The following is a 15861-nucleotide window of genomic DNA, read 5'->3' as shown; positions in this document are numbered from 1 at the left end:
AGTTTTCCCGAACTACATTAGCAGTTTGTTGGTAAACAACGTAAACAACAAAATGGCTGCCGCTCCCCGCCTGGGAAGCGATGTCGCCGACGTAAAAACTTGAAGGGCTTCGAGGAAGACGGGTATTTCTGGTTGCAAACTACGGGAATAACACGTTGAGTCTTGAAATGTTTTCCCGTGGTATTTTTTTGGTCAAGTTCTAGCAAACATTCTGCCGTTCGCAAGGCGCCAGGCACTGTGCACGGTCTCCACCGAACAGGTAGTAAGCGCGTGGCGTGACAGCGATGTCGCGCGCGCGACGACTGTTGACATGGCAACTCTAAAGGTAAACTAACAAAATGGCGTCCCCTCTCTGCGCGAGCTCCGTGCCGTACGACGATCGAAATCAGGATAGATTTAAAGCTGAGCAGTTTTTGATCGGTTACAGTTGTAATAGCATATTGAACCTTAAAAAGTTCCTTCTGTATGACGATTTTTGTATCCCGGTGTCTTTCTTCTTGGGTTTCATTGGGATATGGACGACTTGCAGCGATGTCGCGCGTGATGTTGACATCTTCGTCGTATACTTTATGAATGAAGCCTGTTCACATAAACATTCTGATATTTATGCGCAAGGCGTAATAAAGTAAAGCCTCAAAATTAAAGGTTTTTCGTTCTATTAGTAAAAATTCCCTAAAATTATGGGCATAGGTATATGATAAATCGGTTATTACCCAATATCGCCTGTTCCTTGTGTCGTATCAGCATTCGTGTCATTTGTGCTGCGTCAGACACTCGACTTCGTCTCGTGTCTGACGCAGCACAAATGACACTCATGCTGATACGACACAGGAACAGGCGATATTGGGTAATAACCTCTAATTATTACACCTCACGTACTATCCCGGTACTTTGATCGGCTGAGCCGCACTCACGTGATATAGAACAAAAAGTGATAGAACATGGCTAAGGTGATATAGCCCTGTCGCGTGCACTGATATAGCCCGCTACCACGTTCTGGAATACCGCGCGTCGTTTCTGCGCGTACCACATCGTCGCGTACATTTGCTTGGTATTTTCAGTGAAGCAATAGCTTTTGAAAGGGTACAAGAAAAAGCTAGACCTGAAGTACTCGACGACGTTTAGTACATTAAACGAGAAAATCTTTAACAACACTGTAATTAATAACACACGTCAGCACGGGCAGATCACGATTTGCTGCCAGCCCTCGGTCTGGTGCTCATGACGGTAATATTGATGATACCCTCGCCTTCGGCTGGGGCATCATCAATATTACCGTCATGAGCACCATCTCTTGGGCGGGCAACAAATCGTGATCTTGCCCTTGCTGGCGTGTGTTATTATTTAACTCTACACGTCGCTGTTACGGAACATATTACACGTCACTGTAACGGAACATACTAATCCATCTCTGTGACACTTAAAATGCACGTTTCCTCTGGGTGGGACCGTGATACGTGTTTGGCTTTTTGACGCATTTACCGTCGTCCATAGACCCTCGAAAAACGTTTTTCTATAGGGTAGGCCTATATGTTTTGTCTGTATGTGAATACATGTGAATACGTGCAGATGCCAGTGTATGTGTATATACGTATGAATACAGTCTCCATACAGAGATTATAGTGCGGTGTGGACAATTAACCTAGCTCGGGAGTCTCAGCAGTAGCCACACTGATCTCTGTCACAGGCGACCTTTTACATCCATTTTTTGCGTATCGCGCGTTTTCCGAAATATACATTTTCTGTGTTTTTATATATACACGTCGAGCTGAGCTGAAGGAGATGGGTCTGACCTGGGGCGAGGCACAACATGCAGCCAAGGATAGAGAAAAGTGGAGGCAACTCGTCATCGCCTTATGTCCCATCCGGGACGAAGAGGACTGAAGTAAGTAAGTAAGTAAGTAAGTAAGTAAGTAAGTAGTAAGTAAGTAGTATGTATGTATGTATGTAGTATGTATGTATGTATGTATGTATGTATGTATGTATGTATGTATGTATGTATGTATGTATGTATGTATGTATGTATGTATGTATGTATGTATGTATGTATGTATGTATGTATGTATGTATGTATGTATGTATGTATGTATGTATGTATGTATGTATGTATGTATGTATGTATGTATGTATGTATGTATGTATGTATGTATGTATGTATGTATGTACGTATGTATGTATGTACGTACGTACGTACGTACGTACGTACGTACGTACGTACGTACGTACGTACGTACGTACGTACGTACGTACGTACGTACGTCAACTCACTACAAATATTACGCCCTATGTTATACATATGCACGTCGATTTGTTTGTGATCTGATCCAATATGGTCGTGCGACTGCCATGTTATTAACTAAGCGGGGATTATGTCATTGTCAACGGCTTTTTGAAAAAGAGCTATGTTCTATAGCGACTGCACTAATTTTAATGAAACTTTGTAAAATGTTCGTCACACAGAGCTGTGATAACATACAATGAGATACGTCAGTATTGCATCAATTAATTGCTAATTTGTACATTTGATGAATTTGTAATTAGGGAGATATGTCCAGAAATATTGCAGCAATTTCATGAAACTTGGTAGAGATAATTAGCACACTGTCTCATTATAGTGTACAAAGGCTCTTAGCAATGTCATGCAAATTTATTGTTAATTTGCATATTTATCGTATAATTTGCTTGTCTTACAGAATGAATTGACACAGGAGAGATTTCGGAACTTGTCAATTGTATGATCGCATTATTCTCCGAATGCGGAATGCAAATTTTTATACTTTTGACAATGCGTCCATTTGTTTCCAAATGCTTGAAATACTTCAATAAAAATTAAAGAAACCACGTTAACACCTCCATAACTGATCTCATTACATGTGGCATTGTCCTGACAGGAATAAAACTTAGCGCTTTTAATTAGCTTATGAGTATATGCATATCGTAAACTCATTTCGGATTATAAGGTTAACACAAATTTGCGTTATCAATACGCTCTGCACACGACACTCGTTAAACCAGTTACAGCCAATAATATTTGTGAATATCCTACCTTATATATATTGTAAAAGCTAAGCAACAGAGTAACTTGAGAACGACACCACAGTTGCGACAACATGAACTCAACAGTGAACATGAGAAGGCAGGACATTGATCTTATTCTTTTCGTCACACAGGCGATGCCAATTTTTGTCATTGCAGTGCTAATTATCATCAGTAATGTGGTGAACATCGCCGTTTTCAGCAAAAATGACAAGATTTTTCCAATCGGAGGTCGATGCTTCGCTATTTCCCTTGCCACTGCCGATCTCATAATGGGGTTCCTGTTTCTTACATCTCTAGTCGGCTGCGTGACACAGGAGCCTCTCGTCGATTCCGTTCGCCCTTTATGTGCTACGTTAGGCGCTGTGTATCACACTGCTGTGACGGCATCTACCATGTCTTTGACGCTCATTGCTGTTGACAGATTTCTTGCCATACAATGGCCTCTTCGGTATCCCGTCTTGATGACAAAGAAGAGAGCAGTGGTGATGGCTCTTGCTGGTTGGATTTTTCTGGCGTTGTATTCGATTTCTCTGAGATTCATCCTTGGTAGTGACTTCTACGGCTACCAACCCCCAACTCATATATGCATCCCCCTCTACAGAGGCTATAATATTGTGATACTCAGCGCCATCATGTGTAAGATTATCCCATTTGGAGTGATAATAGTGCTCTACGCACGAATACTTGTGATCGCGAGGAACCAGATAAAACGAATCGCCAATCATGTATCAAATAATCAAGAAAACGAGCGGTCCACCGGAAACAGCACCGCAGTTGCCAATACATGAAGGCAGTCAAAATATTTATTGCGGTAACAACTGCCTTTGCGATATCATGACACCGTATGGAGGCTAATATTGTTTTACCTGATATCTGGTAAAACAGCTGAGCATGCGGCAGACTGGATAGAAAGACTGGCATCGTGCTTTGTGGCATCAAACAGTTTCTGGAACTTCATCATCTACAGCGTAATGAACTCTTCTTTTAGAGAGCTGTTCTGCTACTCGTCAAAAAAATGCCCGGGCTGTCAACATTTAAAATAGTCACGCATAGAAAATATCAGTATTGGTACTCACACATCAGCGAATACAAGTGTCTTATCATGAATTTTAAGGAAGTTAATATGGGAGAGCCTTTACTGAGTGCTGTTTATGTAATGATATCTGTCGAACCCCATTTCCAGATTTCAGTTCCTCAAGTGATGTTGATGATCACTCATTAAATATCACTGGTAAAATAAGCAATTATAGGCCATTCAAATAAGTGGATCTATTGAAGGAATTCAAAATTATATTAGGCAATTATATCAGTCTCTGCGTTAGTACAAATGACCGAGTTCTTATAATGTTAAATCTTGAATGCCTGGATGAAAAAATAACAGGTGGAAATGTCTGTAAATAATGCATAAAAAATTAGGAATAGTAAGGATATATAGGAAAATGAGAGCAACTTTACACATCGTTTTCTACCTTTGATAGTGATGCGGTATATTGAATCGATCAATGTGGTTTAATGATATAAGAAAACATGGCGAGCAACCGGTGAGTCGACAGTGCTTTGACCCTGTCATGTGATCTGGGTCCCCGGGAAAGAACCGGTTATGTGTTAGAGTCATTCATCTTAACGGTGTTTCGGAACCAGAGTGCGGTTCCTTCATCAGTCGCTCGAATTGTTTTGTTATCCCACATGTTAATTTGATAGTAGCGATTGTTCATCAAATAGAGATGCTAGTATGGATATGTTGTGGTCTGAACGTTGAGTGGTTTGTAGGTGGGCCGTTCGTGTTTATTTTTATCCTCGTGCTTGATTTGTGCCTGAACGAGGATGTCTTTTATGTTTTTATTCCTTTTGTATGCTATGATAGGTTTTTCTGGAAAAAACTTTGGCCAGTGTTTGATCGGCTTCTATTATTTTCCAATTTTTTGTTAGACATTGTTTGATTTGACAGGTTTTGATGAATGGACTGAAGGTCGTTGTGTAAACCAGTTTTGTTCTTATGTCATTCCTCTTATCTTTATCGGTGAGGTATCGTTGACGGTTGGTGAGATTAACATCTTTCTTTATACGAGATATATCTTTTTTATATAATCTCGTTGTTGAAGTTTGCGTGTGAAAAAGTTGACCTTTTCAATGAAGTCCATGTCGTTGTTGCATGTGCGAGCATATCGGAGAAGTTCACCTTTAATGAAGCCTTTGAAAGTGCCGCTCGGGTGACACGAATTTCTCAATAAGTATTGGAACGTGTCGGTTGGTTTTGTGTTGGTTTTGAAGTCGAGCCTTCTTTCTCGATTGTATCTCTGACCTTTAAAGACCGTTACGTCAAGGTATGAGACTTTGTCGATAGAATATTCAAATGTGAATTTGAACGTAGGGTGCAGCATGTTGCACTCCCCGACAAAGGTTTGGAGTTCACTTTCTGTTCCCGTGTAAATCATAAAGATGTCATCTCTGAAACGTTTCCATAGGAATATTTGATCGGAGTGGAGATTTAGAATGGTTTTCTCCGTTTCATGGAAAGTGACGTCAGCGATCTGAGGCGACGAGGGCGACCCCATGCTGCACCCACGGATTTGTTTATAGTATTCTCCGTTGAATTCAAATATGTTATGTTTCAGAATAAGCGACAGTAGTGTTTGCATGTAGCTTGTTGGCGGTTTTTTTATATCGTATGTGTTTGCTGGTACAATTGTTGAGTCCAGCGCTGTGGTCACTGTGTTGATGGCTTCGTTTTGTGGCATGTTTGTGTACATAGATACCACGTCCAATGTTACCGGAATAGAATTTCCGGTATTTTTATTATTCTAGTTTGTTTGTTAATGAAGTCTTTTGTGTCCTTGACGTATGTTGATTGTCTTTGGACGATTGGTTTGATGAAATAGTCTAGATATTCAGAGATATTATTTGTTGGGCCGGAACAGCCACTAATAATAGGACGTCCGACAAAGGTTGTTCCTTCCGGTGGGAGTTTGTGTATCTTCGGTAGAAGATACCAACGTGGTGTGCGAATGTGTTTGGTTTTGGGATTGAGGAAGCTGAACGTCGCCTCGTCAATGATTTTCATGTCCCACATGTTTTTGATAATGTCGTACACCGTTTCAACCGTACGATTTATTTCGTCCTGTGTTGCTTTACAGTAGTAGTTATTTATTTTTATTTATTCTTTAATTCGAGAACGTACTCATAAAACCAGAGGAAAACACAAAAAACTTACTCTACAAGAAAAATAAATAAAACTAGACATACTCTTCACTTGGAATATACGGCCTTGTTTTAACATAGCTGCAAAAAGTTTATATAAATGGCCTCGTTTTGACACAGCTGCACAAATTTCATATATTAGGGGCCTCGCATTCAAAATGCAACTGCAGAATTTTATGTACAGACTCGTTTTTCAAAAAAAGAACATCGTGATTAAGCACTCGGTAATTACTATTATTTTTAACCACCACTAAGCTATTTACAATCTGCGATGATCATTTTGTATTCTCTAAATATTTTTTCTTTTTTTCTCTTCAGAAGTTTTACATATATCACATTCTTTTCTCTGTTGCACTTTTCTCAGAACGTCGACTTCCGAAGTTCGATATCGCCATGATCGTTTGTTTGCAAGGCTGGTTTCGCTAGGTGAAATTGAGATTAACAATGGCGGCGGATACGAATGCTTCCTCGCACGGGAGAGAGAAAAGTAGGCTCTGCGTAGTTTTCAAGTGCGACTGAGCACATCATGTATCTAGGCGAGGTGGGTGTGCTCGAAGACGAAGATCAATGCAAGTTTTGGATTCAAAATCGGCTGTTTTCAACTGAGAAACTGCATTTCCGATATGCTACCAGCGGTTTTGTCTATGGCAGTCAGCAGGGCTGTAGTGGGAGACTGTATAACACCAGTAACACACAACCCTGCCAGGCAGATCTCGAAGCTAACACAATGGTTGTGTTTATGAGAATTAGAAATGATCAGACATTCGTGACACTCAGCCGAAAGAGTACATAAGTTCATTGAAGACGGCATGGAGGTAGCAAGAGATCTTGGTGTCGCACCAGAGGTTATAATAAGAAATTCGTATTTCCGTGGGAAGAAGCAGAGTCGACGCTAACATCGTCATTGTCAATTGATTCAGGATAAGAAAAAATGAAATAGAAATAATTGTTACTTCCCATTTACATAAGTAGCACCACTACATTGTATTAAAATAAATTCAAACATCCAGTTAACTGGGGCACCAACTGATGGACACTGTTCACATATGCTTAAGTTGTCAGACCCGAAGACTCGAGCAGGTTTAATATCCTGTTTGATTTGTCAAACAGTTTTACATAAATGGCAAATTTTGTGCATATCATTTGAAATTTCCATGATAACAACCATCGTGTTTTATAAGGGACATTTTATGCCGTCATTATCGTTGCCATGGCAAATGTTCTCTCAATGTCCAGTATTGCAAGCTGAAAACTTTGTCTAAAAACTGGCACTTGCACTGGTATTAACACAGAGGGCGCTTTTGAAAATGTGAGTTCAACTCGAACAGTTCTTGGCGTGAGTCTTCGTTTATATGCACGACATTTTTTTCTCTCTTTTTAAGGCGTGATAGTAAAGATATATAATAGTATCAATTACGAGGAGGAAAACAATATTTAGGCCTACAGGCTAACGGCAGAAATATATTTATTCATGTGGAGTTAAAGTAAGACTTTGCATGTTTCGCATTTGTTTCTTCTCACGCACTCAAAAAACACGGTGGTGCCCAGAATTTAGTTGGGTACAATTCCGGTAACTCATATTTTAAGTATACTGAACCGGCGCATGCATAGTCAGCCGGCCGCAGCCAGGACTATTAGATCATTCCTGCCATTTGTCAACAATATTAAAATCATCTTGAATTCTATTTCTCGCAGATTAATTGCGAGAAAATAATTCTCGTCGATCAATCTGAGAATTTGTTTCTCGCTGACAGTTTGCAATAATTATGTTTTTCACACAATATTGCGCAAATATGTGATTCTCAACTAAATTGCATGAAAAAATGAAATCTCTACAGTAATTTTTTTAAAATGCGATAAAGTTTCTGTTTTTCGCTATTTCTCGCGATATTTTCTACTAGTGACCTCGACGATTTACACAAATGTTAATTCTGCGTGCTGTTAGAATAATCGAAGACTTTTCGTCTTTCATTCTTACCCATATGCGCTTTTAGACACATTCACTTTCATTTTTCTTGGGTAAGTCCCAGACTGCCATAAAAACGTCGATTCCGATTGCAAAAATCGTAATCTTGGACCATCATTAAAACATGCTATGAGTAAACTAGGACTCCGAGCTTATTGTCCACTATCATGCCTTTCGTATCTTTCCTTACAGGCTATATGTTTGGCATAATGTCTGGAACACGATTGGAACTTATTTTGGATAATTGGATCTTTTTTTTTTCAGATTTTTAAAAAGTGTTAGGTGCCCTATAGCTGAATGTTGCAATATTACAAATTACTCATAACGACAAGTGTGTAACTTAAAATAAAATGCAGATACGGTATATTTGCAGATGAAATCGATATCAATTCAAATCTAATTATCTCAAATTGGTTCTAGTCATATTATGGCTACATCATGTTAAAGAAATTAAATCATTTTATCGTGGCTGTCTTGCGAACCGATACGATTAGACAGACAGGTAATTGACTGAAAGATCGGCAATGACTAATGCGTTAGCAGCAAATATGTCAGTTATTTTAGACATTTTGTTTGCGCTTATTACATAACAAACAATTCGTTTTATGAAAAAAAAGTATCAATATATGGTGACCAGTTATTGTCATAAAGAGTTTTATGCATTCTTAAGTGGTACAATCAAGATTACTCGCTATGAACTCTGTATCGTAAACGTACCAATAGTTCTGAAGTACACATGTAGGTTGCACTGTTCTTTCTATTGAAATATACACCGAAATATACTTTTCTCCATAAAATAATTCCTGTTGTCAAAACAATTATGTCTTAACAAGATTGTGACATTTATTCAAAATGCCTTTTAATGTTAAATACCTCCGAATACAATACTGTGTAATAGCCACATACGAAACTACATGCTCGAGGCTAGGTGACTCTTGTCTAACATTCCTCGGGTGCACAGCATCTTTTCTTGACTAGAATATCTTTACTACTTGCAGTTTCAAATAGTATTGCCATACCGTGTTATTGGTGTCACTTACCAAGCCAATTATTCATACTATATCCCATGATAGGTGAACTTGCGTGAAACATAAAACGACCGTGTCGTTAAATGTGCGATCGACATCAAGCCTAACACAGTTCATGGTCACTTGAATTGGTAACGACTGTGCCAAGCCACGTTACCAAAAACTTTCATCAATAGTATAGGTTTGTGACACTCGATATATTAGGCATGTGATAACGAAGACATTGAATTTCAGTTGCTTTGTGTGTAGCTTTTTAAAGCTGAATAACTTATTAGTATGATTGCCTGTTAGGTAAATTCAATTATGCAAATAAGATGAAGCTCATTATATACTTATGAAACCACAAAAGGACTAAACACTACAACAGTTTGGATTCCTTGTACATGAATTATATGACAATTGTAACGTGTTAACTGATATCGGTCTCATAAAGGTGTCTTAAGATAAAAATGTGGAGGATTAAGAGTCCCCAAAAGCTAATTGCATCATATCTCTCAATTGAACTGAAATGACCTAACTACAATATAACCTCGCCACCAACATGTAGAAAGAAAGGTATTTCATTTGTATACTCAACAAACCATAGAAAAGTTTCGCCCGATAGGCGTTTTTAAAACTATTTTAATGTATGGGATTTTTTAAAGCTTTCCCTTCATACATTCTTTGTATATTTTCATACATTTGCAATCATCAAAGCCATTACGATCTATATTGTGTACCCAATAATGGATATACGTATATGGATATTAGATTTATAAATACGATTTGAAAGTATGTAAAATTTTTCCAGATTATATTTTATCTTTTTTTGTGAAATTCAACCACCTAGTTGCGCAAAGCTGCTTTGAACAGTGCTATATAAAGTCGTTCCTTCGACTTACAACATTGCTGTTGGTGGTACATGACTTTGTTCATCAATCCACCATAGCATCACAGAGTCGGGTGCTGTAGTGCAAAAACTGCACAGTGGCAATACAATTAGTCATAATTGTTTGAAAGTTTGATTTTGCAATATCGTTGCATCATTACTGAACTGCGGTTATCACCAACCGTAATCCTGACCTGGTCATTGAGCCATCTGAGTGAAAACGGAGCCACATGTCAGACGAAGATACTGTGAAGTCATTTGGTAGATCTGATCCTGAGGATAGATGCAAATTCCCAAATCCAGGTTGGATTCCCGTCCCTGTAACAAGAGTGTCATATCTTGCCTCCGTGTTGAAGGTGTTGAACGAAACGCGGAAATGGTATCGAAAATTTGTCGATATTACCCAGGTACATTCGACGTCATTGTGATACGTGTTTGGATAATTCGGTGATTTGATGACAACGTCATTTCCAGCAGACAGCCAGTGAAGAGAGAGACAATCCGACGCCGTATATTTTAACGTCGTTCTGGTATTGAAACTGGTGAACATATCTGTAAAACGATTACAATCGTTGTTAAAGCGAATGATGAAAATGGACATTCACAATTTCAAAATTTCCATCTTTAGGCCTACATCTTCAGTTTTCAAACAGTACACATACAACAGGCTATGATTAAAGGAGGACTCGGTATAATATTGCCACTGCTGTATTTGTGTTCTCCAGGAAGAGAACCTATCAGGTGTACCTCCTTTATAAACTACACATTACAATTACAATGTCATCATTTGATCAATGTATTAAGTCGAGGGATATTATCGATGACTTTGGGGTTTTTTACTTTCCGGTTACTTTTGACTTGCCGAACTCAACGCAGGCTAGAAGGCCCTTTCGTATTGAGGAACCTGGTTACATGTAGTTCTTTTAATGCGGGTAGGGATGTATGTGTGCGTGAACGCGTACTTATAGTTTTTGTTTTAGCATTCAGCAACTTCACATTAGGTGTAAATCAACCTCAATGTAGTTACATTACGCGACGGCCCTTGCTTCAATAATGAGAAATGTTTATCAAGTACTTTAACTATTACATTTTGCAACTCAAACGACCGATTGAGCTGAACGCGATTAAATAAAGGTCATGTATGGACTCATACATGCCATGTGTGTATCAGACTCGCCAATCGGCCATCCGTACACAACGCATGCCTTCCGTATACAATCTATGACAATATCGCCGTGTACAGTCAAATTACAGCCTTTTGCCGATCTCGATATACATGATTGTATTTTCTTCTAAGAATACTATTTTTTCTGTTTATTGGAATGGGACAAGAAAGTGACGTTGGTTTGTAATTTAATTTACATGGTGATGCTTGTCAATTGTTCTGTACCATAAGAAAAAATATACACTTCACGGAATGAAAAAATATAAACTGGTAAATTTGGACTCCCTGCGAGCAGATTACTACTTTTAAATCGGGCAAAGACCCTCTAGGGATCTCTAAATATGCAAATAGATATAGCTAGGTATTTACCGTGGTATGCAGATATCACAACTTCGAATCCAGGGGCTACTATTGATCTATCGGACGTAAAGCTTATCCACACACTGGGTGATCCTATGAATGACTCCGGTAATCCATCACCAGAATGCCTCGAGATTACCGAGGTCCCACTCTCCGGTTCTCGCCCGTGTCCAGCCGACATGCGATCGTATCCGGCTTCTGTTTCAAAGCTTTTAAACTCTACTCTTATCATGACGTCTTCAGGTACAGAAACTGTCCAGAGACAGTTCAGCATGTTGTCATAATAGTTTGGGAAGTTTGGTGTTGTCAGTGTAATGGTGTCAGCGGCTGATAGATCGAACCTTTGTATACAGTTGGCTTCTGAGAAGACATAATAAAAATGTACATTTAGACTGATTTAAATAATCTCTATCAAATACAAGTTCATTTATTTAGCCAAACGTCGATTTCTCCATTGTTTATATACGTGTACAGGTTTGAATACGTAAGCAAACATAGAATGATAGAATGGTCGTATGAAGTTATGTCAGGCTCAAGACTTCTCTCTAAAGTAAACCGAACACTCACCCGGTCCTTGTATTTTGACTTCGATCGGATGTTGTTTTCACCAGTTAGATTTTAATGGCACTTTGTTACTTGACTACCCTTCTATGTAAATAATGCAAGTGATGTAGCTGTGAATGCATCATATTACATTCAATTTCCTACCTAGTATATTCTTTTCGCAAACGAATCCGCAGAAACTCAAACAGTTCGCATCATTCCACTTTCCATCCATATTTCTTATCATATGCGCGCAGTCTTCTTTACCTTTGTAATCATTTGGTTCCTTAGGATACCAGTTCGTGTAGTTGACCTGCAAAACACCGTTAACTATTTGTCTTATCTTTATACATTCCTCTGTTTTTTGCTGATGGGAAATTTTGGATCGTCTCTGGGAAAGGGAGGTGTACATATTCCAAGCCAACATAAGACACCGCCAAATGGCAGGAAGGTTTGTGAGAAAGTTAACCAGACAACGAAATTACAAAGCTTAATTCAACTTATCACATAAACTTGCCCGGATCGTCAGCTGTGTGACATAGGCCAGGACAAAAAACAACAACAAAAAACTTAACCCTATCGATACCGTTTATTGCCACAATAAAACTGGATGTAATAAATACAAATAAGGAGAATGTATTTCCGACGAAATTTCAAGTCGCTTCTTTACGAGTTGCCAGGGCTCTACAGGACCAATGGTCTGCACGAAGAGATCCATCGATCGATTAACTTAGGAACGTTGCGGCTCCGATCGAACGGCTCAATGCGGACGTCGTACCTGGCGACAAACCTGAAAACTACACCTAAAAGTAATTTCAACTGGATAAATATATACCGAAAGATCTTCAAGAAGCTATATAGAGGGCTAAAAATGTACGATCCCTTGAAAAAAGAGAATGGAGTATATATGACTTTCATCTGATGATCGGTAAGCTCCGTGAAACTCTGAGTTGTGACTTTGCTTTGATCTATACTCCATCTAATTACCGTTTAGGGAGTCGTCATTATTTATGGCCAGGGGAGGAATCTGAGGGGGGTCACTCAAAAACAGAAAGCTTCATCGGTTTGAAACAGGGGTTACTTAATTTTTGGTAAAAAATAAAATGAAACAGCTCTCAGATTGCACCATTGAAAACATCACTTTCTAAAAATTTCGAAGCGGGGGAGGGGAAACTCCCTCTCTTGCTCTCCTCCCTTGGGATGTTATAACAATTTAACTTATTTAAAACAACCAGACAAATCGAAAACACCTCTTAGATTGCACCAAACTGCACCACTGCACACATCAATTTCTCAAAATTTTCCACGCAAGACAGAGAACAACACCCTCTGACACTTGCCTCATCAGCCTCGAATTCTAGCCTGTCACATATCCCACCGAAAACCCATGTCATGCATGATTTGATCACTTCTCGGGTGGTAAGATTGATCACAATATTCTAGCAACTTCAAGGTTAAATGTTCAAATAGCGAACATGCTAAATGCATGGACTAAACGAAAAGGAAAGATACACGCTCTATGATTGGCTAGACGCTGCAACGTTCGTTCTTTTCGTATCCAATACTTTGTTCTGATTGGTTGAACGAAAACGACGAAAGAGTTTTCGTTCTTTTCGTTCATATTCCCTCGTGTTTCTTGATTGGCTGAACGAAAGTGAGGAAATATTTGCATATTCATTTTTCTGATTGACTGCATGGAAAGAACGAGGTATTGTCGTTCCTCAAAATGTTGGCGCCTTGCTCTAATTATATATTCACCATGTAAAACTCCCGTTCATTCACCGCGACCTCCATTCAACTCATATCATGAAAGTATTTCAGTCTGTGCTCAGTTTTATTCCTTGTATTTCAAAGACGGCAGGAGTTACATGGTGAATATATCATGAGAGCAAGGCGCCAGCATTTTGGTTACCAACAGCTCGCCGCAGAGAAAATGAATATGCAAATCTTTCGTCACTTTCGTTCAGCCAATCAAGAAAAAGAATGTGAATGAAAGGAACAAAAACTCTTTCTTCGTTTTCGTTCAGCCAATCAGAACGAAGGATTGCATACGAAAAGAATGAACATTGCAGCGTCTGGCCAATCATAGGGCGTGTATCGTTCCTTTCGTTTCGTGTCATCCATGCATTTAGCAAGTTCGCTATTACATCACATTCCTTCTTATCGAAGTTTTAAAAAATTATCAATCGATCGTACTTGTGTACCGTCAATCCATTCCCATACCCTTCGTATCTATATCATTCAAACAATCCACAGATCGACATCGGTAAACCTGTAAAAAAAGAGAACAGGGTCAAATATGTTTTAAAAGTGCGAGTCCTGCCAATTTTGAGACTTTTTCGTTTGACTTGGGGCATATACTATAGTTCTGGTTGTCAATGAAATGGTATTAATAAAACAAACATTTACACACAAACTGAAGCTTATTTGAGCGGTTTTTAGACGGTTGTTTTATGTTATTTCGACGAAAACACGGGAAAAGTTGCACTTTTCGTTTTCCATCATGGCGACATTTTCCGGAAATTGCCGAGCTCGCCCCGTTTTGGCGCAAGTAGCTGTGACGTCACTAATAGAATGGGTGATGGTGACTTCGTGCATTACTATGGAGATAGTGATAATTTCATGAGTGAAAGCAGTGCAACTGAGAATATCATCGTCACAGAAGATATGACAAAGCTGTTCAGAATTTACAGGCCTGCAAATTTTAACAGTCGGAACCTTAACCTAAACGAGAACAAGAGCGAGAACTCTTGTTGACCGTCGCGTCAGTGACAAGCCCACCGTGACCACAGTCAAACACACCAGTGCACTACCGTACACACAACCGCAAGCTAACAAAATATAAATATAAGTCTGGAGTTGCCATCCCACCTTATTATTACTTCTCAACACAAATTGCCTCGTTCAAAATCTGTATATAAAAATTTGAATTACACCATGACGTTTGTAGATAAATGTAGTAGAGATCAAGTTGAAAATTGTCCACCGTTCATAACACACATCTTTCCTATCAACAGCTGGAAGTGGAACAGGCTGAGGGTCATGTTAGCATAAACACCAAAGGTAGTATTCTCGCCGCAAAATCTTCAGTTTGGCGTTATAAAACCTCACATGAACATTGGCACTTTTAAAAATATGTGATCGTAAAGACATGTCTAGCCAAATTCTCGGGAAGAGATAAATTAAAATTGACATGATGTAAATATCGGGCACACTGGCACCCGAGGCCGGGCGGCTCAGCCGGCCATTTCTGTGACGGAGTGATCAGCTACGCTTCCGCAGTTTTTTTTCTTGATTAAGTGTCAGCGATATAAAGCACAGTGTTCATTGTTTCATGACTGCGAAATTCTCAAAGAAGCTAAAATATTTTAGGGGAGACTTAGTCGAGCAGAAGGGAACAGATGACGACAACGCGACTGCTTCGTCAACAGTTAAACTTCTTTGCATGCTACACGTTGTGTCACTGTTACTGGCAGCGCCGTGCTGTATTTATACACAACCTATCGCAAAGAGTCAGTCAATCACTACGTAAACTTTTTAGGAATATAAAATTAGATATCTCCTAACGTTACTAATTATAGAGTCACACATGCATGAGATCTAGTACTTGTATTCATTTATTTATTTACAATCACTTTCGTAAAGCATCTGAATCGGCGATCAGTCTTGGGGGATGTAAACACGGCCATACTTC

The 15861-nt window shown here is 39.1% G+C and overlaps 1 long non-coding RNA gene across 1 annotated transcript; it reads right to left on the bottom strand.

The window, feature by feature from the left end:
• Positions 1-10324: 10324 nt before the first annotated feature.
• Positions 10325-14392, bottom strand: LOC139125931 (uncharacterized). The gene is made up of 4 exons (XR_011550415.1): positions 14364-14392; positions 12333-12480; positions 11634-11984; positions 10325-10651 (listed from the first exon to the last, which is right to left on the bottom strand). It is a non-coding gene; the product is annotated as an uncharacterized lncRNA (long non-coding RNA).
• Between the last annotated feature and the right edge of the window lie 1469 nt (positions 14393-15861).

The sequence above is a fragment of the Ptychodera flava genome, assembly GCF_041260155.1.
Source record: "Ptychodera flava strain L36383 chromosome 3 unlocalized genomic scaffold, AS_Pfla_20210202 Scaffold_26__1_contigs__length_13983176_pilon, whole genome shotgun sequence".
NCBI classification, from domain to species: Eukaryota; Metazoa; Hemichordata; class Enteropneusta; family Ptychoderidae; genus Ptychodera; species Ptychodera flava.
The sequence above is the reverse complement of the archived record's forward strand: the minus strand, read 5'-3'. Positions and strand labels throughout refer to the sequence as shown.